This window comes from Patiria miniata, unplaced genomic scaffold (assembly GCF_015706575.1).
Source record: "Patiria miniata isolate m_02_andy unplaced genomic scaffold, ASM1570657v1 HiC_scaffold_25, whole genome shotgun sequence".
Lineage (NCBI taxonomy): Eukaryota > Metazoa > Echinodermata > Asteroidea > Valvatida > Asterinidae > Patiria > Patiria miniata.
Genome location: NW_024037064.1, coordinates 2,650,833 through 2,674,807, shown reverse-complemented (window position 1 = coordinate 2,674,807; position 23,975 = coordinate 2,650,833). Strand labels below are relative to the sequence as shown.

At 41.4% G+C, this 23,975-nt stretch overlaps 1 long non-coding RNA gene and 1 pseudogene across 2 annotated transcripts in view; one reads left to right on the top strand and one right to left on the bottom strand.

The window, feature by feature from the left end:
* Positions 1-9,849: 9,849 nt before the first annotated feature.
* On the bottom strand, positions 9,850-18,483 carry LOC119733259 (annotated as a pseudogene).
* Positions 18,484-19,471: 988 nt separating this feature from the next.
* LOC119733258 overlaps positions 19,472-23,975 on the top strand; it is a 52,168-nt gene continuing 47,664 nt past the window's right edge. Inside the window, exon 1 of one of the 2 annotated variants that reach the window (XR_005271734.1) lies at positions 19,472-19,651. This is a non-coding gene — a long non-coding RNA (uncharacterized LOC119733258). The remainder of the gene's footprint in view (positions 19,652-23,975) is intronic. The other variant, XR_005271735.1, reaches the window with a different exon arrangement.

Below are 23,975 nucleotides of genomic sequence, written 5' to 3'. Positions count from 1 at the left end.
TCTTATAAACACAGTCACCACAAGTCTTCTTTCTGTGAATTCAGACAGGAAATTAAATCAAAAGAATGAGCATTGTCACTCATCTCTCGCAAACCTTTGAATGAGTAATTTATCTTCAGTATAAATGTATTGTAGATCCAAACGTGTGAACAGAAACTACAAAAAGTAGTACAAAAACTGAGTAAATAAAGGCTGATATTGAGGAGTAATATGAGTACTTACTATCATGGTGATGCTTCTGCTTAAAATGAATTTAAACGATATTATTTTACAAAATACTTGTACATGTAGTATGGCTACATCTCAAGTGGTTGTAATACTCAAAATTTCTATTTCTATTTTACTATTAAAAGCCTCTTATTTAAGGTGCGGAATGAACAATAGAGACAGAATTGTGCAATTTGTGATAAAAGCGTGAAACTTGGCATGTGAGGTCTTCATACCATGCCAAAAAATTCAGATATTGAGGCATTTCATATCTGAACCTTGGTGACCTTTAAGGAGTCAATAACCTTTGAATACTTTATTTATACCTATTGTTCTCAAAAATCACTTTCCTATAAGTTTATGTATAGTCTAATTCATACAATGTAGATAAAACCAAATACAGAAAAAAAATCACAATTGACCTCTGATGACCTTCCAGAGGTCAACGACCTTTGTATTAACTGCACTAACTCTATAGTTATTTATACCATTTACCCCTTTAAGGCCCAACGTTTTCAAGACCAAAGTCATAATGTTAAGTTGCTCATGTTATGAAAGAATTTCATATGAAGGGAATCTTATGTCTGACCTCTGTTGACCTTCAAGGGGTCAATAAACTCTGTGCATCCTATGTAAAGATAATAAGAGGATAAACTATTCAAAACACCACTTTTTATTACCCATATCGACATTTTGGGTATTCTTGCCATAATATTAATTTTCAGATATGTAGACATTTCATAATTGACGTCTGATGACCTTTACGAGGTCAGTGAACTTTGTATACTCTGATTGCCATTATTTATCATGTTTAATCTTGCAAATGGCACTTTTTCATGACCAAAGTCTATTTAGAGCCAAAAAAGTGTTTTTTAAATAATAATTCTACAACATTTCATGAAGTCTTACCCCAAAGAATTTTTTGCATGACCTCTGATCTAAATTTTCCTTTTTATAAGGGCAAACGCAGGTGCAACAGAATAAAAGAGGCACATCGGACAAGCATCACTCTCTAACAGTGACCATTGGACTTGGTTAAAAGGTTAAAAACGTGGTTATCCAAGTCCATCTGGATACAGCAGGGTGTAATAAATACACAAGAGTGAATGTTGCTTGACACATGTACATTTTCCATTACAAAACAGACTGACAAATGTAAGTTCCAATCTCACCATATTGCGTCTGCCAATAAAACAAGGAGAAACGAGGTCAGAGGTCACCTCAAAATTGTTTGTGGGGTCTGAATTCATCACGACATGAAACTGATTGGTGCAGTACCATTCTTTGGCACTATTGAGGCTTGGGTCATGAAAAAAATGGCGTTTTGATGAATAATATGATAAATAACGGCAATAAGGCATACAAAGTTCATTGACCTCTTCGAGGGTATCACTATGTCAAATATGATATCCCCACATCTGAAAATTCTTTTCATTGCACAGAAAGTGAAATTTTAGAGTTGGGTCATGAAAAAGTGACATTTACAATCGTGTTAATCGTATTAATATCCATAGGTAGGCTATTGTTTTACACAGGTCATGACTCTCGTAAGGTCACCAGGAGTTGAATATATCATGTTCTATACATGTATATGACAATTCTCTTAATAGCATGAATTGGTCAGATGTGAATTGTTCCAACATCTGATCATTATTTCCATTGTACATGTTGTATGAAGACCTATGTCATAGACTTGGGTCATAGGAAAGTGAAGGTTTGAAGAACAAAAGTTATAAATACAGTGTGTAAAGTTCATTGACCTCTCAAAGGTGCATGAAGAACCACCATGCGAAGTTTCATGCTTTAATCCTTTAGAATATTAGGGCTATGCCCCACCACTACCTGATGAGGTCAAGATATAAACCTCATGAACACTGTCAACAAAGTTTGTTAAGATTGAGTGAAGATGTGAAAACACATTAATGGACTGATCTTTGTCATCCTCTTCAGGATATATTTTGACAAGTCACTTGACTTGTCAGCGTTTTGGTGACAAAGGCTTTTCTTGAACGCTAATAATATAGCACCAAATTCAACATTTAAGTTATAATTTATCAAAGATCACTTTAAAGAATATTGCATCTCGCAAGAACAAAATGATTCCATTAGCTTCTCAAATCTTTGTTATGAAAGATAGCAGCATGTACAGCAAGTTTCATGAGGAACATATAAGAATATTAATTGTCCCCGTAAGGAACAATTGGAGAATCTTAATTGTGTTTGTGAAATCTTGGATTTGTCCCTGGCTTTGGCTTCACGCTGCATGTTTTTTTGTCCCCTGATGTAACTCCAGTACAATATTGGTCCATTTTTTTCTTTAGAGACACCAAATCCTGTCACACAAGGCCAAAGGATAGTTGGTGTATTTTGAATGTGGTAGGATTCTGAGGAATCTTGGGGTGGAGATGAAGCAGAAGCCTTAGATGAAGTTGGGGTTTTGTAAACAACACAAAAAGTTTGTTAGTGTTGGCTTAAGGCAAGCCCATTCTGGCTGATGGGGTGGGGAGATGGTGGTTCTTCAAACAAACACCTCAACACGCACTGGAGTCCCCTCCCCTCTCAAATTTACTGCAGAAGTATATAGTTTCCAGTCATAAAATGAACACTGATTACTTTCAGAGTTTTTGTACACTCGGATATTAAAATGGTTCTAGTAAGAGGGATTGGCAATTTGTGTTTGTGTTGTGATTTTTTAGGAGATTTGTGGAATAAGTGAGACATGAATGTGGATTGGTGCTGTCGCATGACTGGACAATTTCATCCTTAACATTCGCTGTTGGGATGATGATGATTGCTAGTTATGTCATGTTGGATGACATCACACCTTGTGATACATCGTGACTGACAGGTTGTCAGCCACTGCCAGCTGGCCATCCAGTGTGAATGTGATTCCACGTGGGGTGAAATGACCCAGAGCCAGGCAATCAAGAAACCCGCCATCTAGGTCATAGTGGTGAATATGACCAGTGCTAGTCACACCGTGGAACACTGCAAGGTAGATGCCTGAGCTGTCACAGCATACACCACGGCCCTCCACTGGCTCACCATTCATGGTTGGTTGGATGGTGGCGAGCGAAGTACCTTTACTATCTGCAACATCAACTTTCTTTGTGTTACCTCCACTGACCACAACTCTATTAGTGACGTCATCAACAGCCAGGTAGTAAGGCGGAGTCTTCACTGGTATGGTGTGTAGGATCTCACCATCAGTGGGTCTGTGTTCAGTCCATACCATCCTTTTTGTATCACCTACTAAGATTGTACCATTCTTGAAGCCTACACTGCGTAGGTCTACACGTGTCTCGTCAATGTGACTCTGTTCCACTGTTGGGAACTGCATAACAAGAGTGTTGTCCTTCATGTTGAACACCTTGACATACTTGCTTCCACGTTCCAACACCAGCAAGCGTTGCTCAGGATTGTGGATGGCTGCAACTGCCAGTGGACCTGTGGGTAAAGAAGAACTAAAATATAACATATATATGCACAAGTACATGTATATAAACCACTGCCACTTTTCTCAGTCCTCATGAAATATACGCTAATGAATCATGGATTTCCTTAAAAAAGCCTGGTCATGTAGAATAAATACATGAACATTGTGCGGTCTTCAACCACCATACATTTACAATTGTAACTGCAACGTCTTGGAGACACACAGTTTTACAAATACTTTTAAATTTGTACATGTACTCTCTGTGCTTTTCTCATGGTATAAACCGAAAAAAAGATTCTTTCTAATATTTAACTGTTTTATTGCTGTTTTTTAGCAATGCAAAGTTGTTCAATTATCAAACGAGGCATTGAACAAAAATATACACCCATTGCTGTGGATTGCAGCTCAACAAATCGTCGTGCCTCTCTGCTAGTTAGTTAGTTAATTAGTAACAAACGGTCCAGCACAGGATTTTATGGGCCGGCTGAGTGCTGACGGCGGTAACCGCAGCTCTGCTTTATAGCAGCTCTCGAAATCTCATTCATAGAAAACGGATGCCTGCATGTACACATTCCACATAAAGTGCAACACAAATTAATTGGTATGGTTGGGGTCCGCAGCTTTCGAGATCATTTTGATTTACAACTTTCCTTCCAAACAAACTGACATCAGTAATGAAATTAATAGACTGTGTCACTCTACTTATGTAGAGCAATTTAATTCAATTTAATTTAATTCTTGATTAAATTAAATGATTTATTAATTTAATTGAATGTTGATCTAAACGTTCATCCAAGTTTGAGCGAAAATGGGTGATTCGTCATCAAATTGGCTGCCAAATCTATTAAACTGAACAACAGGAAAACATATATAGTACTGGGTTGGGGCGAGGTGTGGGGGGGGGTCATTACATTCAAACGAACATGTCAACTCCAACTTACATCCCTGTATCAAAACCAGTGTTGTAGTCGAGTACTTTTTTCCGAGTACCGAGTACTGCCGAGTGCTTAGGTTGCCGAATACGAGTACGAGTACTTATACATCCGAGTATGAGTACGAGTACATATATTTCCTAATACGGATAACGTACAAACAGGTAAGGTGCAAAAGTGCTACAAATTCTTCAGAGGCCGACAATTTTGGACAAGCGAATGTGGACAGTACAATGTGCAATGTGGCAGATTCGCGGAAATGTACGTGTACTAAGCATATAGTCTGCTTCCCTGGCATGACAATCCTAGGCCTATGTTTATGTTTGTGGGCCTGATCGAGCCAGAACCAGACTTTGGGCCGTTTTCCAAACCCTGGCTTCAGCTCCGTCTCTTTCTCCATTCATGCAGGTTGGCAATGGGGCTGGACCCGGATAGGGAGCCGGAACCGTGGTTCAGAAAACGGCCTTGCTCCAATCACCAAGTTAATTGAACGACCATTTTGAGGAACATTTCGGCATTTCACGTACATGATTGGCCATTGTGCCTACATACGGCAAATGGGTCATTGTGCGTGATTGGCCCAGGCCCAGTCAGACCGATGTAAAGACCTACTCACAGCTAGCTGTTAATAGTGTTTATCTGGACGTGTCCAGAGGAAAATCAGGAAACTGTGATTTCTCCGCAAGCCAATCAACCATTCAAACAGAAAGTATCGATAAAATAAGGCCATGGTAAGTCAAGCTATACGGTTTTTTTTAGTACATGTACTGCTATTTGAGTACCAGTACAATGTCGAGTAGTAGTACTTTGCTGCCCGAGTACAAGTACCGTCATGTTGAGTACGAGTACTTTGACATTCGAGTACGAGTACTACTACTCTAAAAAAAAAAAAGGACAGAGTACGAGTAAATGTGACCAATTCAGATTATATTTAAGAACTTGTTAGTATAAAATGATTCTCATCAGAGGGATTGGCAGCTTGTGTTTGGGTTTTTGAGGAGAGATGTGATATGAGTGGGACATGAATGTTGATTGGTGCTGTAATGACGGGACAATATCATTCTCAACATTTGCTATTGGGATGATGATTGCTAGTCAATGTCATGTTGGATGCCATCATACCTTGCGATACATCTTTACTGAGTGGCCGTCAGCCACTGCCAGCTGGCCATTTGATGTGAATGTGATTCCTCCTGGGACATACAAATCCTTAGCCAGGCAATCAAGAAACCTGCCATCTGGGTCATAGTGGTGAATATGACCAGTGTCATCATCACCTTGGTGCATTGCAAGGTAGATGCCTGAGCTGTCACAGCATACACCACGGCAGTACGCCACTGGCTTACCATTGATAGTAGGTTGGATAGTGACATGCGTTTTGCCTTTGCTATCTGTAACATCCACTTTCTTTGTGTCATATCCACTGACCACAACTCTGTCAGTGTCGTCATCAACAGCCAGGAAGTAAGGTGGAGTCTGCACTGGTACGGTGAGTAGGATCTTACCATCAGTGGGACTGTGTTCAGTCCACACCATTCTCTTGTAATCACCCACTAAGATCGTTCCTCCCTTTTTTACTGCTGCACTACATAGGTTCACTTGTGTCTCCTCAAACTCACTCGGTGCGACCGTTGGGAATTGGAAGTCAAGAGTGTTGTCCTTCATTTTGAACACCTTGACATACTTGCTTCCACGTTCCAACACAATCAAGCTTTGCTCAGTATTGTGGATGGCTGCAACTGTCATTGGATCTGTGAGTAAAGAAGAACTCAAATGTAACATATGCACAGTATATAAATGCTCTGTCACTATTCTCAGTCCTCATGGAATACAAATACTTAATGAAAACATGGCCTTCAGAACCTTCAGAAATTTAACTGTATGAAAACGCCTGGAGGGGTTTTCTAAACATACAGTAAGGCCTGCCTTAAAGCCCATTCATGTAGGATTAATACATGAACATTGTGTAGTCTTCAACCTTCAACCACCATACATGTATAATTGTGAATAACTGCAACGTCTTGGATACACACAGTTTTGCAAATACGGGTAAAGTTGTACATGTACTCTCTGTACTATTTTCATGATCTAAACCTAAAAATATATTTATTCCTATATTTAATTATTTTATTGTTATTTATTTCAGCAATACAAAGTTATTCAATGTTCAAATGAAGCATTGAACAAAATATAGAGAACTTTTTAGCGATTAAAGAATGGTAAACTTTAAAATAATAAATCAGATCTGGCAAGTAAGATTTGAGGCTTTGCATGGTGAAGATACTAAATATTTGCGGAAACACCGTGTGCGAATAATTTCTCAACTAAGAGAATGGTTCTGAAAAGAACCAGAGGTATAAACTCGACGTTCCGGTCAGTATGCTCTGACCGTCTTCATGAGAGTGCTTAAACTCTAAGAAAGTGAATACTTAAGTAGCAAAAGGCGAAATCAATGAAGTGTGAAGTTGCATCCTGTGAGGATGCCAAGTAGACAGGATCCTTGAGCAAGCTTAGTGCCCACTGAAGTGGAACAGTAGGGTTGCAGTGTCAGTAGAGGGAGGACCTAGGGTATAGGAGACCCATCAGTCTAAGGTAGTAGCTGAGGACCTAGGGTATAGGAGACCCATCACTCTGGAGAAGTGGGAGCCAGATGTCGTTGAGGTGAAACCCGATGTCTTGCGGAACTGTGTTGTGCTTGCGGATCTCGATGGCTTCCCGTATGTGTCTTGGATGCCAGAACTGGATCGGTGCGATGAGTTCGTCCGCATCCCAACCAACTTTGTGGTCGTTGATGTGGGAATGTTTGACAATGGCCGATTTGTCAAAATCCCCTCGCCGTCCATGTGCTCTGTGTTCCTTGAGCCTAGTGGGAAGGTTCTGACCGGTTTTGCAGATGTAGACTTTGCTGCATTCGCATGGAATGCGGTAGACTCCCGGCTTGGAAGAGGAGTCCTGCTTGTCCTTGTGAGTATGGAGGCTGCCTTGGAGCTTGTTGCCAGATGAGTGGTACACCTTGACGCCGGCTTGTCGTAGGATGTGTTGCAGATGATGAGAAGCTGGACCTATGTAAGGAAGAGTGACTGAGGGAGATACAGTGGAAGGACCTTGGGTATAGGAGACCCGTTGGTCAGATTTGCTGATCTTGACGCGGTTGGGTTTGTAGTCGTTCTGTTGTAGTGACGCCTGGATGTGCTTGGGTTCACGCTTGAGGTTGTCTTGGTCGCAGACCTCAAAGGGTCTCTGTACTAGGGTGCGGTTGACCGATGACTTGATGCTGGGGTGATGAAATGACCGCTGGTGGAGATAGAGGTCGGTGTGGGTGGGTTTCCTGTAGACGCTATGTCCCAGGGTGCAATCTGGATTCCTGGAGATCTTGACGTACAGGAAAGGAATCGTGCCGTGCTGTTCTTGTTCCATGGTGAAGGTGAAGCTGATGCTGGTGTGTTGCTTGTTGAGGTACTAGAGGAATCTTGGAGTGTGTCCGGGCCATGGGGCCACACTACGAAGGTGTCATCAACATAGCGTAGCCACAGGCTCGGCTGAAGATCTGCTTTGAGTAGGGAGGAAGACTCGAACTCCTCTATGAAGATGTCGGCTAGGACCGGGGATAAAGGAGATCCCATGGAGATCCCAGCCGTTTGCTCGTAGAACTTGCCTTGCCACTGAAAACAACTGGAAGAAATACATGTTAGTTACAGATCATGAATTTGGTCGGGGGACAGGTCTGTGCGTTCAGCAAGAGTGGTATCATGTTCAAGTCTTTCCTTAGCTAGTTGGCAGGCCGTGCCTGTGGGAACATTGGTGAAGATTGAGACGACGTCAAAACTGACAAGCAAGTCAGTGGGTTGTTATTTATTTCAGCAATACAAAGTTATTCAATGTTCAAATGAAGCATTGAACAAAATATAGAGAACTTTTTAGCGATTAAAGAATGGTAAACTTTAAAATAATAAATCAGATCTGGCAAGTAAGATTTGAGGCTTTGCATGGTGAAGATACTAAATATTTGCGGAAACACTGTGTGCGAATAATTTCTCAACTAAGAGAATGGTTCTGAAAAGATCATTTAATTTAATCAAGAATTAAATTAAATGATTTATTAATTTAATTGAATGTTGATCTAAACGTTCATCCAAGTTTGAGCGAAAATGGGTGATTCGTCATCAAATTGGCTGCCAAATCTATTAAACTGAACAACAGGAAAACATATATAGTACTGGGTTGGGGCGAGGTGTGGGGGGGGGGTCATTACATTCAAACGAACATGTCAACTCCAACTTACATCCCTGTATCAAAACCAGTGTTGTAGTCGAGTACTTTTTTCCGAGTACCGAGTACTGCCGAGTGCTTAGGTTGCCGAATACGAGTACGAGTACTTATACATCCGAGTATGAGTACGAGTACATATATTTCCTAATACGGATAACGTACAAACAGGTAAGGTGCAAAAGTGCTACAAATTCTTCAGAGGCCGACAATTTTGGACAAGCGAATGTGGACAGTACAATGTGCAATGTGGCAGATTCGCGGAAATGTACGTGTACTAAGCATATAGTCTGCTTCCCTGGCATGACAATCCTAGGCCTATGTTTATGTTTGTGGGCCTGATCGAGCCAGAACCAGACTTTGGGCCGTTTTCCAAACCCTGGCTTCAGCTCCGTCTCTTTCTCCATTCATGCAGGTTGGCAATGGGGCTGGACCCGGATAGGGAGCCGGAACCGTGGTTCAGAAAACGGCCTTGCTCCAATCACCAAGTTAATTGAACGACCATTTTGAGGAACATTTCGGCATTTCACGTACATGATTGGCCATTGTGCCTACATACGGCAAATGGGTCATTGTGCGTGATTGGCCCAGGCCCAGTCAGACCGATGTAAAGACCTACTCACAGCTAGCTGTTAATAGTGTTTATCTGGACGTGTCCAGAGGAAAATCAGGAAACTGTGATTTCTCCGCAAGCCAATCAACCATTCAAACAGAAAGTATCGATAAAATAAGGCCATGGTAAGTCAAGCTATACGGTTTTTTTTAGTACATGTACTGCTATTTGAGTACCAGTACAATGTCGAGTAGTAGTACTTTGCTGCCCGAGTACAAGTACCGTCATGTTGAGTACGAGTACTTTGACATTCGAGTACGAGTACTACTACTCTAAAAAAAAAAAAGGACAGAGTACGAGTAAATGTGACCAATTCAGATTATATTTAAGAACTTGTTAGTATAAAATGATTCTCATCAGAGGGATTGGCAGCTTGTGTTTGGGTTTTTGAGGAGAGATGTGATATGAGTGGGACATGAATGTTGATTGGTGCTGTAATGACGGGACAATATCATTCTCAACATTTGCTATTGGGATGATGATTGCTAGTCAATGTCATGTTGGATGCCATCATACCTTGCGATACATCTTTACTGAGTGGCCGTCAGCCACTGCCAGCTGGCCATTTGATGTGAATGTGATTCCTCCTGGGACATACAAATCCTTAGCCAGGCAATCAAGAAACCTGCCATCTGGGTCATAGTGGTGAATATGACCAGTGTCATCATCACCTTGGTGCATTGCAAGGTAGATGCCTGAGCTGTCACAGCATACACCACGGCAGTACGCCACTGGCTTACCATTGATAGTAGGTTGGATAGTGACATGCGTTTTGCCTTTGCTATCTGTAACATCCACTTTCTTTGTGTCATATCCACTGACCACAACTCTGTCAGTGTCGTCATCAACAGCCAGGAAGTAAGGTGGAGTCTGCACTGGTACGGTGAGTAGGATCTTACCATCAGTGGGACTGTGTTCAGTCCACACCATTCTCTTGTAATCACCCACTAAGATCGTTCCTCCCTTTTTTACTGCTGCACTACATAGGTTCACTTGTGTCTCCTCAAACTCACTCGGTGCGACCGTTGGGAATTGGAAGTCAAGAGTGTTGTCCTTCATTTTGAACACCTTGACATACTTGCTTCCACGTTCCAACACAATCAAGCTTTGCTCAGTATTGTGGATGGCTGCAACTGTCATTGGATCTGTGAGTAAAGAAGAACTCAAATGTAACATATGCACAGTATATAAATGCTCTGTCACTATTCTCAGTCCTCATGGAATACAAATACTTAATGAAAACATGGCCTTCAGAACCTTCAGAAATTTAACTGTATGAAAACGCCTGGAGGGGTTTTCTAAACATACAGTAAGGCCTGCCTTAAAGCCCATTCATGTAGGATTAATACATGAACATTGTGTAGTCTTCAACCTTCAACCACCATACATGTATAATTGTGAATAACTGCAACGTCTTGGATACACACAGTTTTGCAAATACGGGTAAAGTTGTACATGTACTCTCTGTACTATTTTCATGATCTAAACCTAAAAATATATTTATTCCTATATTTAATTATTTTATTGTTATTTATTTCAGCAATACAAAGTTATTCAATGTTCAAATGAAGCATTGAACAAAATATAGAGAACTTTTTAGCGATTAAAGAATGGTAAACTTTAAAATAATAAATCAGATCTGGCAAGTAAGATTTGAGGCTTTGCATGGTGAAGATACTAAATATTTGCGGAAACACCGTGTGCGAATAATTTCTCAACTAAGAGAATGGTTCTGAAAAGAACCAGAGGTATAAACTCGACGTTCCGGTCAGTATGCTCTGACCGTCTTCATGAGAGTGCTTAAACTCTAAGAAAGTGAATACTTAAGTAGCAAAAGGCGAAATCAATGAAGTGTGAAGTTGCATCCTGTGAGGATGCCAAGTAGACAGGATCCTTGAGCAAGCTTAGTGCCCACTGAAGTGGAACAGTAGGGTTGCAGTGTCAGTAGAGGGAGGACCTAGGGTATAGGAGACCCATCAGTCTAAGGTAGTAGCTGAGGACCTAGGGTATAGGAGACCCATCACTCTGGAGAAGTGGGAGCCAGATGTCGTTGAGGTGAAACCCGATGTCTTGCGGAACTGTGTTGTGCTTGCGGATCTCGATGGCTTCCCGTATGTGTCTTGGATGCCAGAACTGGATCGGTGCGATGAGTTCGTCCGCATCCCAACCAACTTTGTGGTCGTTGATGTGGGAATGTTTGACAATGGCCGATTTGTCAAAATCCCCTCGCCGTCCATGTGCTCTGTGTTCCTTGAGCCTAGTGGGAAGGTTCTGACCGGTTTTGCAGATGTAGACTTTGCTGCATTCGCATGGAATGCGGTAGACTCCCGGCTTGGAAGAGGAGTCCTGCTTGTCCTTGTGAGTATGGAGGCTGCCTTGGAGCTTGTTGCCAGATGAGTGGTACACCTTGACGCCGGCTTGTCGTAGGATGTGTTGCAGATGATGAGAAGCTGGACCTATGTAAGGAAGAGTGACTGAGGGAGATACAGTGGAAGGACCTTGGGTATAGGAGACCCGTTGGTCAGATTTGCTGATCTTGACGCGGTTGGGTTTGTAGTCGTTCTGTTGTAGTGACGCCTGGATGTGCTTGGGTTCACGCTTGAGGTTGTCTTGGTCGCAGACCTCAAAGGGTCTCTGTACTAGGGTGCGGTTGACCGATGACTTGATGCTGGGGTGATGAAATGACCGCTGGTGGAGATAGAGGTCGGTGTGGGTGGGTTTCCTGTAGACGCTATGTCCCAGGGTGCAATCTGGATTCCTGGAGATCTTGACGTACAGGAAAGGAATCGTGCCGTGCTGTTCTTGTTCCATGGTGAAGGTGAAGCTGATGCTGGTGTGTTGCTTGTTGAGGTACTAGAGGAATCTTGGAGTGTGTCCGGGCCATGGGGCCACACTACGAAGGTGTCATCAACATAGCGTAGCCACAGGCTCGGCTGAAGATCTGCTTTGAGTAGGGAGGAAGACTCGAACTCCTCTATGAAGATGTCGGCTAGGACCGGGGATAAAGGAGATCCCATGGAGATCCCAGCCGTTTGCTCGTAGAACTTGCCTTGCCACTGAAAACAACTGGAAGAAATACATGTTAGTTACAGATCATGAATTTGGTCGGGGGACAGGTCTGTGCGTTCAGCAAGAGTGGTATCATGTTCAAGTCTTTCCTTAGCTAGTTGGCAGGCCGTGCCTGTGGGAACATTGGTGAAGATTGAGACGACGTCAAAACTGACAAGCAAGTCAGTGGGTTGTTATTTATTTCAGCAATACAAAGTTATTCAATGTTCAAATGAAGCATTGAACAAAATATAGAGAACTTTTTAGCGATTAAAGAATGGTAAACTTTAAAATAATAAATCAGATCTGGCAAGTAAGATTTGAGGCTTTGCATGGTGAAGATACTAAATATTTGCGGAAACACTGTGTGCGAATAATTTCTCAACTAAGAGAATGGTTCTGAAAAGAACCAGAGGTATAAACTCGACGTTCCGGTCAGTATGCTCTGACCGTCTTCATGAGAGTGCTTAAACTCTAAGAAAGTGAATACTTAAGTAGCAAAAGGCGAAATCAATGAAGTGTGAAGTTGCATCCTGTGAGGATGCCAAGTAGACAGGATCCTTGAGCAAGCTTAGTGCCCACTGAAGTGGAACAGTAGGGTTGCAGTGTCAGTAGAGGGAGGACCTAGGGTATAGGAGACCCATCAGTCTAAGGTAGTAGCTGAGGACCTAGGGTATAGGAGACCCATCAGTCTGGAGAAGTGGGAGCCAGATGTCGTTGAGGTGAAACCCGATGTCTTGCGGAACTGTGTTGTGCTTGCGGATCTCGATGGCTTCCCGTATGTGTCTTGGATGCCAGAACTGGATCGGTGTGATGAGTTCGTCCGCATCCCAACCAACTTTGTGGTCGTTGATGTGGGAATGTTTGACAATGGCCGATTTGTCAAAATCCCCTCGCCGTCCATGTGCTCTGTGTTCCTTGAGCCTAGTGGGAAGGTTCTGACCGGTTTTGCAGATGTAGACTTTGCTGCATTCGCATGGAATGCGGTAGACTCCCGGCTTGGAAGAGGAGTCCTGCTTGTCCTTGTGAGTATGGAGGCTGCCTTGGAGCTTGTTGCCAGATGAGTGGTACACCTTGACGCCGGCTTGTCGTAGGATGTGTTGCAGATGATGAGAAGCTGGACCTATGTAAGGAAGAGTGACTGAGGGCGATACAGTGGAAGGACCTTGGGTATAGGAGACCCGTTGGTCAGATTTGCTGATCTTGACGCGGTTGGGTTTGTAGCCGTTCTGTTGTAGTGACGCCTGGATGTGCTTGAGTTCACGCTTGAGGTTGTCTTGGTCGCAGACCTCAAAGGGTCTCTGTACTAGGGTGCGGTTGACCGATGACTTGATGCTGGGGTGATGAAATGACCGCTGGTGGAGATAGAGGTCGGTGTGGGTGGGTTTCCTGTAGACGCTATGTCCCAGGGTGCAATCTGGATTCCTGGAGATCTTGACGTACAGGAAAGGAATCGTGCCGTGCTGTTCTTGTTCCATGGTGAAGGTGAAGCTGATGCTGGTGTGTTGCTTGTTGAGGTACTAGAGGAATCTTGGAGTGTGTCCGGGCCATGGGGCCACACTACGAAGGTGTCATCAACATAGCGTAGCCACAGGCTCGGCTGAAGATCTGCTTTGAGTAGGGAGGAAGACTCGAACTCCTCTATGAAGATGTCGGCTAGGACCGGGGATAAAGGAGATCCCATGGAGATCCCAGCCGTTTGCTCGTAGAACTTGCCTTGCCACTGAAAACAACTGGAAGAAATACATGTTAGTTACAGATCATGAATTTGGTCGGGGGACAGGTCTGTGCGTTCAGCAAGAGTGGTATCATGTTCAAGTCTTTCCTTAGCTAGTTGGCAGGCCGTGCCTGTGGGAACATTGGTGAAGATTGAGACGACGTCAAAACTGACAAGCAAGTCAGTGGGTTGGACAGTGAGGTTTCTGGTGATGCTGACAAACTGGGGAGAGTTGGACACATGGTGTGGTGTCTGACCCACCAAGGGTCTGAGGATTTTGGCTAAGTGTTGGGCTGTGTGGTAAGTGGGGGAAGCTCGAGAGGCAACTATGGGGCGCAGAGGGATCTCAGGTTTGTGAATCTTTGGTTGACCAAAGAACCTGGGACAGATCGAACTGGAGGGTCTGAGTCGTCTGTAGAGGGGGGTGGATAATGCATCTGCTCGATGCAAGAGGAGAAGTTGGCTGGCAACTCGCTTATCGATGGCGGGGATGGGGTTCTTGGGGAGTAAGCGGTATGAAACAAAAGAAAGTATGCCTTTTACCTTGTTGCTGTAGTCCTCCTGTCAATGACGACGGTGGCGTTGCCCTTGTTTGCTGTGAGGATGTGGATGGAGTTGTCTCGGCGAAGGTCACTGACAGCAAACCGCTCTGTTTTGGTCAGATTAGGTTTAGCTGGGCGAGCCTTGCGGAGGACTTCATTCATCTTGATGCAGACGTCGTTGGCTGCTGTCTTGGTGAGGTGTCTGAGGGCTGGCTCCGTCGACTGGATGATGCTCTCGATCGGTACGGACTTTGGAGGAACAGCAAAGTTCATGCCAAGGGACAGAACTTTCGTTTCTGTACTGTTCAGCTGTCGACAGCTGAGGTTGACTACCGTATGCTTGGTGAAGGTGTCTTGACTACGGAGATGAGGTGGATGGCGCCAGGATATAGGAGATCCAGATGGCGGGTTACGCATGCGAGAAGACGGACGCCAGGATATAGGAGATCCAGTTGGTGGGCTATGTAGGCGAGATAGACGACGCCAGGATATAGCTGATCCAGTTGGCGGGCTACGGTTACGGTGGAAAGGAGTCGGAGTATTCCGTTCCTTGCGTTCCAGGCGGTAGAATTACCTAAGTTGTTTCTGACGAGTGGTGGAGAACACAAACTGGCTAGAAGAAGTAGTGAGAGAACAAATCCTGTCGAAGTGGACTGGTTCCAAGGTGGAGCGGAGATCCTCTTCTGTGTTGCACTTCATTGATTTCGCCTTTTGCTACTTAAGTATTCACTTTCTTAGAGTTTAGGCACTCTCCTGAAGACGGTCAGAGCATACTGACTGGAACGTCGAGTTTATACCTCTGATTCTTTTCAGAACCATTCTCTTAGTTAAGAAATTATTCGCACATGGTGTTTCCGCAAACCTTTCATTATTCAGATCTGGCAAAGTGCACTGATTCCTGCATTATCAGAATTATGTATCTAAAGGTTTGCGTTTGTCTATGTAACAAACACAGGGTGATGGGGTGTGTCACTATGGTATATTTCACAGTTGTAAATGTGTTTTGGCAGAAAAACGTATTAACTTCAAACATTTTGGATCAAGCATTTTAAGAATTTGAACAAAAATGCATCCTTTTAGAGATTGATAGGTTTCAAAATACTTCCAGTTTGATGACCTCATCAGTAAAAATGTGCACAATGACTACTGACGTTGATGTAGTTTAGACAGGTTATGCAAAATAGTAAAAAGAAGTTCTGAAATATAAATATAATAGGAACATACATTGATATGTGTTTGTAAAAACGTATGACACCTGACTTCCAGTTTGATGACGTCACAGCATTAGGATGGCAATCATTGATAATGAAGCTGACATTATTTTTGTAACGATGATCACTAAAAGTAGCAATGATTAATTCAAAATTAAAAAATTATTATGTGTATTTTCAAAGTCTTCCTACAATAACTTCTGGTCTGATGAGGTCATCATTATGAAACTTTGGGATTAAGTACATTTTTATTGTACAAAGAATATTTACGAGCAATTTGGTAAATTTTTGGCACTAGAATTTTATATATAGAAAAAAAGTTTTTGGAAGTACCGCTAGAGGGTGACCTCTGTTTACCCATCCAATTAAAACAAAAGACCCCCAGAAAGACAAATATTTTGTGGCATACTCATACATATTTCCAGTCATCATGACAAGGCATTTGTATGCACGCTTCAGTGTCAGGGTGGATATGTTCATTCCAGTTTTGAAGTTCATGCGTTGTTCCATTTATATTAAAGTCCTGGAGCATTATTGTCTAAAAAAAAAAAGCAGAGCCGAAACACTAAAGAAGAACGAAGACAAAACCAAAGGGTGATTTTGTTTGTCTGCAAAGACACCATAAAACAACCCCTCTCCCTTCTAAAGGACAAACCCCCCAAATTAAAAATAATTTTTCTTCCAAACATACTGAAATCAGTAATGAAAGTAATAGATTTTTGTTGTAGTTTTGGTTTTGTATTGGTATGATAGGCCTACATGTAAAGAGAACAATTTGAAGGTTTGAAGATCGGGAGAACAAAATCAAATTTGTCGAAGAGCACTGCCAGCACATCAATTCCTTGCCAGTAATTTATTACTTTTTTATTCTCAGCTGTCTGATCTGCATGTGCATATGGAAGTTTACTTACAAATTCCACACAATTATGAATGTCTGTGTTATCAATGAAGATGTGCATGAAAGAAACTTACATGATTTTATGGGAATGGTTCCCTTGTGTTGTCCCTTGTTGTTGCAGATGACCACTCGTTTGTTCCAAAAGTCTGCCAAAGCAATCTCACCAGGTTGAATAGCAGTAACACTGCAAGCCCCATTGAACTCTCCTGGACGTTTTTCCCTTTTTACCAAACTTGTGACACATTTCCCACTTGACTGCTTCCACCTCCAGCTTACCCAGATTGATGTCACCAATCCTCTGACTCGGGTTGAAGCTTAGATATGAAAGCTTGGGATCAATCAGGGGAGGATTTTGACTCTTGAGTGATTTCAAGTCTTTACTGATGATAGGGTATAGGGACAAAAAGTCACTGTCTGATGCAGTGTTAATGATATCCTTAGATGTCCCTAGCGAATGTTGTTTACTTTCAAGCATCATTTTCACTGTTGACTGATGCTCATCGTATGTTGTGTTGCGCTCCTGTAGGAGTTGTTTGATTTCTTCAATCATTTTTGTCTCTTGAGTTGTGATCTCAGCTCTCATTTTATTCGCTTTGTCTTGCACAGCTTTCACAGTCTTTGTGACTTTCTGTGTAAATTTCTGCTTAGCTTGTGATGAAGTGGCCAAAGCTTGATCAAGTCTTTTGATGTCTGTGGTGAAATCTGGAAACATATCTTTCAGTGACTGTTTGTATTTGCGAGAAGCCTTTCCTGACTCAATGTAGTGATGTTTTGGTTTACAGTGGTTTACTACAGTACAATCTCGGCAGATTAACTCTTCACATGTCTCACAGTAAAAGCGTTTCACTTCCCCCTTGTGTTTGTGGCATTTAGACTCTTCTTCTTCTCGTGTATTTTTAACTGTTACCTCCCCCTTGCGAATGTCCTCCAAAGTAGCCACTGTGTGGTTAGACGTAGCAGCAAATCGCAAATGTGTCTTGCAACAGTTTGGGCAGATATTCTGTGCACACTCCAGACAACGATGCATGGCCTCATTTCCCTCATCACAAATCTCACAGATGACCTTTGTGTTTTCTGAACAAGCGACCTTTTCTTGGAGTGAGACCTCCTCAACTATTCCCATCAAATGGAAATTTGTTTTCAGGTCTTGAATGCGTGTCTCTGGAAGTACCGTCTCCCGTCGACATACTGGGCAAGGAATCTTTTTTTGACCTCCATACCTGCTAGTGTAGTATTTCTCCAGACATGTCTCGCAAAAACTGTGCAGGCAATTCAGCACCTTGGGCCGTTTGTATTTCTCCTGACATATGTCACAGGAAAGATGGTTGCTTATCTTTTCAAGAGCCTTAGCCATTTTTATCTGTATTTAAATAGTATTTCAAAAGAAAATGGAATGGTTACTATAAGAGTAATGAAAAAACGTGACTAAAAGGTGTGACTTCTATACATTAAAGATGCACTGTCCATGCGAGTTTAATCTGAATAAAAAGTATATGTATAACTTTTCTTTTGAATTGCTAGTTTGTAGCCAGACAAAAGATATCCACTTTTGAACAAGACATCAAATAGAAAATGTCTCTTTTATTTCCTTTTGGAATTCCTGTTCAAGTTTTGAAGGGCACTGAGAGTACATCTTTAATTCTCTTCTGAAATGATTTCAGATATTGAAATGGACAGTATTCAAGTTGTTTTTCCATTTGTGTTACTGAGCAGGATTCAGATTTCACAGGTCAGACAACCCAGAATTTTGTGTATTTAATTCTTTGGAAATGTTTAGGTTGGATGAGCAAGCATTTCAAGAAGTGAATATGAAGTTGCCTTATATATATGTCATCTCACAATGTCCATTCATTTCTGTCAGGAAGGATGTAACTCCAGCCACATTACAGAGAAACATTCAAAACCATGCGAATGGTCCATGACTTACATTTAGGGGTGTGCGTTTTGTTGGGACTGGTTACCCATAATGAGCAGGTACCCGAAGACCCGTGATTATTTTGAAAATCCCGGAAGTAAAGTATTTTTTACCGCCTCCCCGCCCACTCTCCTGCCAAGCTGCTGAAGCGACTGAACTTGCCCTGCGTTCGACAACTGAAAATGGCCCCGCTTTGCAACTACATTCCTTTTTATTTAAGAGACTCGGTGAATAAATTGTAAGTTTCTAAGTGTGGAAAATAATACAGTAAACCTGATGTTGAGTCATTATTGTGGCAAAGTTAGTGATGTTCACTGATGTTCTCTTCATTGATTCATCCACAATCTAGACATCGGGAAATTGTTGGTATAAATTGACTCAAGGGTGTTTTACTGGGATATTTTTTTTGCAATTTATCGGCAAGTTATTGTTGCCTTTGTGTCGAAATTTACAAAGACAGATTCGGTTAAAAAAATTGTTAAAATGGAATCGGGTACCTGTAATCAGGGGTACTCCTCATGGCTTTTGCTTACATACAATTACAGGCTAAGTCACAGCCTGTAAATTAGTAATGTGCCAAAGTACCAGCCAAATGATCATTTCCAAACTGTTTAGGATAAACTTCCAAGCTACGAAAGATAATTTTGTGGGATTGATTTTTTTTTTCACAACTGAATAGATGTGAGTTGACCAACATCAGACTTTCATCTCTTCTGACCATTGATAACTACCTGTCTGTCAGTCTGTCTGTCAGTTTGCCAGCCAGTGCAGTCCTACAAGCCAACTGAATGTGAAACCAAACTGAGTGGTTTTGAACTATAGCTTGATGAACAAGCCAGTGAATGCCTGACTGTCAGCCAGTACATGTAAGTGACTTTGCCTGACAGCTATTATTGCATATGGCAAACATATTTGCAAGGTCTTTGCACCACTTTCGAGCGAGGCCGGAAATACCTGTCAGTGACCCGCTCGCAGTGAGCGAGGCCCAAAATATCAAATGTCAAAATAAACCTGGCCTCAACTGGTTAAATAGAGAGACCGAAACTTGGACCAAACAATGGAACAAGTTTTTGTTTGCACCTAATATACACTGTACTGAATACTCACACGCACTGGCCCCATGAGAGTCCCAAGCCCTAGATTTTATTCCCTTAAAAAAAAGGTTGGGGGAGGGACCAACTGCCCCCTCTTTTCCACTGCATGGGATTCTGAATAGAAAATTAAATGAAATCTCATTCATAAATACATGCACATGGGTCATTTAAAAGGAAAGTACAACATTTGCTTTTGCTGCACTTTTCAGAAATAAATCGATTCGGAGGATTAGTATGTTAAAGCAAATATTGTTAAAATGACTTGTTTCACATTTTGGGCTAGTAGATGCTGGAAAACCAAGAAAACCATTCATATTCTTGTAGTCTGGTTCCCTGACCCCATTTAAAATGAAATGGAGAATTTATAGACTTTTGGGAATTGTATGGTCAGAGAATCAGTCTAGCAGGCTTGTACCCCCTTGTGTAATCAATTGCAAAGAAAACGCGGAATAACTAATTATGAAAAATTAGGAGCAGTTTTTGAAAAAAAAGCCAGTTTCCTCCAACGCTGGTCGGCCGACCAGCGTTGGAAAAATACCATTTTTCTTGTAAATGTTTGCACACCAGGAGCCATGATTTTACAGGATGCTTTAGACTGTCATTCCCTAACAATCCAGTTTGGTAGTTTGTGATAATTTGATCATTTCGTTTTGTGATGTTTGCAAACGTTGTATCTTCCCTTTAATCAATACATGCACATACATGCACATATGGGTTATTCAATCAATACATGCATGGGTCATTCAATCAGTGTAGGGTCCACTTTTTCCTTTCCCTGTTACACCTAAGACATGATTTTATTTTTTGATTGTGCATGCACTTCTTTATACAGTCAAGAGTGATTATGTAAACAAACTACCTGAACAGTTTCATTTTTTGTCTGAAAAGGTATTTGTGAAAGGGAATAAATATGTGCTTAGTCAGTATTAAACACTATGTTTAAGACTGGTTGGAATCTTACACTATGTTTAAGACTGGTTTGATGCTGATTATTACCCTTATCAGCATTCCAGACTCCAACTAGTCTTAAACATAGTGTTTAACACCTCCCAAGCACACATTTATTCCCTTATTAAAAGTCATTTTTTAATGATAACTGAATGGCAAATGAAAAAGAAATATCAAGCACTTTGGAAAAGCAGAGCCATACAAGCATTTAACTTTCCAACTTATAAGGTGATTTCCTTAAAAAAAATTTTTTAATTATAAGGCCTTTTCCCACTAGAACACCCATCCCCGGGGACACCACGGGGTGATTTTTGATTTTTCACCCTCGAGTTCAACCTTGCGCCGTTTCAGACTCGTTTTGCGCAAACAGTGTTTATCTCGTCCCCAGGTATTTGCATGACCGTTTCTCACTCGAGATTTCAAACTCGGGGCAAACTCTAAGGCAACGTACTTATGAAAAATGTTGAGTCTTCATTGCCGAATAGAGATATTAAAAAAAAAAAATAAAATATGCGACAAAACTTGCCTCAATAAATCCTCGAAATGTACATGAACAGTGAGCCCTGGCCCTATTTTTACATGTGCTTCGATCATGCATCGTGCATGCGACGAACCATTAAAAAAGACGGCATAAAATTGATAATCTACCAAATAAAAGCAGAGTATTTGTAAAAGCATTCAGATATTATTTTAGCAATTTAAATTTGACAGGTTCCACTTTTAATTTTTTAAAATTGTATTGCATTGCATCGTTGAAACTCTGATATATTTCCCCACCGCGCGCAAGCATGAATTTCCTTGTTCCGGCGCCCGAAAACAAGTAAATACATTAGAAGTGAAAGGAATAAAACCCAGTGGGGATTTTTATGTAAAAAAAATCGGTAAATTTCCTGACGTTTTTATTGGATTTTTTACAACTTGCGGTCTAGTATGACAACGATTGATCGAGCCGTTTGTTCTTGCCTGGATGGTTGGATTTGCTTCGGTTGACAAGCCACGACCGAAAGCCACCAAAAAAGTGCTCATTGTTCGCAAGGTACCGTATTTTCAGATGAATTGTTGCAATTACATCAAACTTTAGAGTCTATTCTAACCCTCTGATGCTCGCCCTGGGGCAAACTCACCCCTGCTTGTTCACACTACAGTTTTCGCCCCAGGGAAAGTGTCTCGCCCCGGGGATAAATCTAGGGGGATGAGCAATCTAGGGGGTGATACAGGGGTAACGCAGGGGTGAAACTTTCGAGTGTGAAATTAACATGGCTTATTTTCACCTCCGCGTCACCCCGGGGCCACCCCCAAGATTTTGTCTAGTGTGAAAAGGCCTCTAGTGTCATAGAAAACTGAAAAACATTGTACAAAGTTTTATGTACTTGGCCATTTGCTCTTCTGTTTCAACTACAAACTTGCATGCTGGAAGCCTGGAAAAGTCATTGAAATCTCCAGAGCTGGAAGGGCATTGACCTAAAATATCTGCTTTGTTTGAAGCAGTACTTTGTTCTTCAGTGTAAAATAAACACAATACAAATGCTTAAATCAAAGGAAATCTATGAATGTTAATTATCACAAATGAAAGTTAGAATCTATACATACCTGTAAGAAATAATGGAGAGTTTGTCAGGCAAGAATACAGTAATACAGAACAACTATAATACATGTGTTGGCAAGATCATTGCTTGAAGAACAATTATGCCAACTTTCTGTTTCCTTGTTGATGTGAAACTCACTGGCTCTGGGTCAGTCCATTATTTTTAAAGGTAAAACACAGTCTGGACTAATACATTATAAAATGGCAGGGGCAAGAAATGAAAAAGCGGATGACCATTTTCCAACAGTACATGTACTCTGAGCCCAAGACATTGAAATACAATTTACCGAAACTTGGACCAAACAATGAAAAAAAAGAATAATTTGCTTCAAGTTTGAACTTGTGAAATCTCACTTTTGTGCTGATGGTTGGGGGAGGAGAGCTGAAAACCATCAAACTATCGGGGAAACTTGAAAGTGAACAATTTTGAATATTATTTTTTTGGGGGGGGGGGTCTGAACAGCATCTGACTATTGGGGGCACTGATCAATATGATGATCATGGGCACATTGCACATCAGGTACATGTAGCACTGTGGCATATTTGACATGGTGTACATATGCATGTATTCAACAGTCACATGCTGGACAGGTATGTGTGCTCATGGGGGAGAGTTCAAAGAGGTATAACAATAAAGTATATTACTTCCTTGTTCCAATTTCATAGCCTTTGTTCAGAATGAAAGCAAAACTGCAAATTCACTTTCCAACCCTCCACACCAGATGTTGGGTTATGTTTCTCTTGTGCATGTTTTACATGTGTACCATATAGTTTCAGTTTTCTATCGTTGTTGGAAAGTGGCGTGATGGAATTTTTTAGTAAATTTCTTGTTTTTTTGGTTAACTTTTGTGGAAAAACATGATCCACCAAAGTGTTTCATTCCCCAAAGTTTCCTCTTTTTTTTCTCTCTCCCTTTATATTTTGGTGTATTTCTTGTTTTACTTACAACAATACCAGCTCAACCCCTACCCACTTCATATGTAAAATCTATGTCACTCAATAAATTTATTGTTCAAAGTGTGACATTTTTAATTTCCCTGTCCCCATTACACCCCCAGTACTTTACAATTCAATTATCATTAAGAATGACTTCAAACATTTGTTTTGTATTTGTTGGGTAGGACTCAAAATGTTCCAATTGGCACTTTGTACAAATTAGATAAAACCTCATTCCTCCAAAATCATCTGTTATTTCTTGAATTTGTTCAGTGGGTGAATATTGCCTCAGTCCTCCAACAAATGATATTGAGCATAATGCAGGGCACATAAACAATACAGCCTACAAACTTGATACAGTGTTTCTCCAAAATCAACTGACATTTGTTTTGCCATTCAGTCTCAATCCTCCAAAGTCCTCCAAAACCACTTGGAGTATTTTGGAGGATTGAAGAGGGTTAGGGTTCATGGCCAGTATCTGGAATAGTTTGCAATTTCAATTATTCTACTAAATTTTTGAGAAACCTTACATACCGGTGCATGTGCATGTCTTGCTTTGAATGTCAGTAATGTTGCATTGTGTTCACAAGATATTTATTCTGGTGGTCAGCTGGAATTACTGTCAAG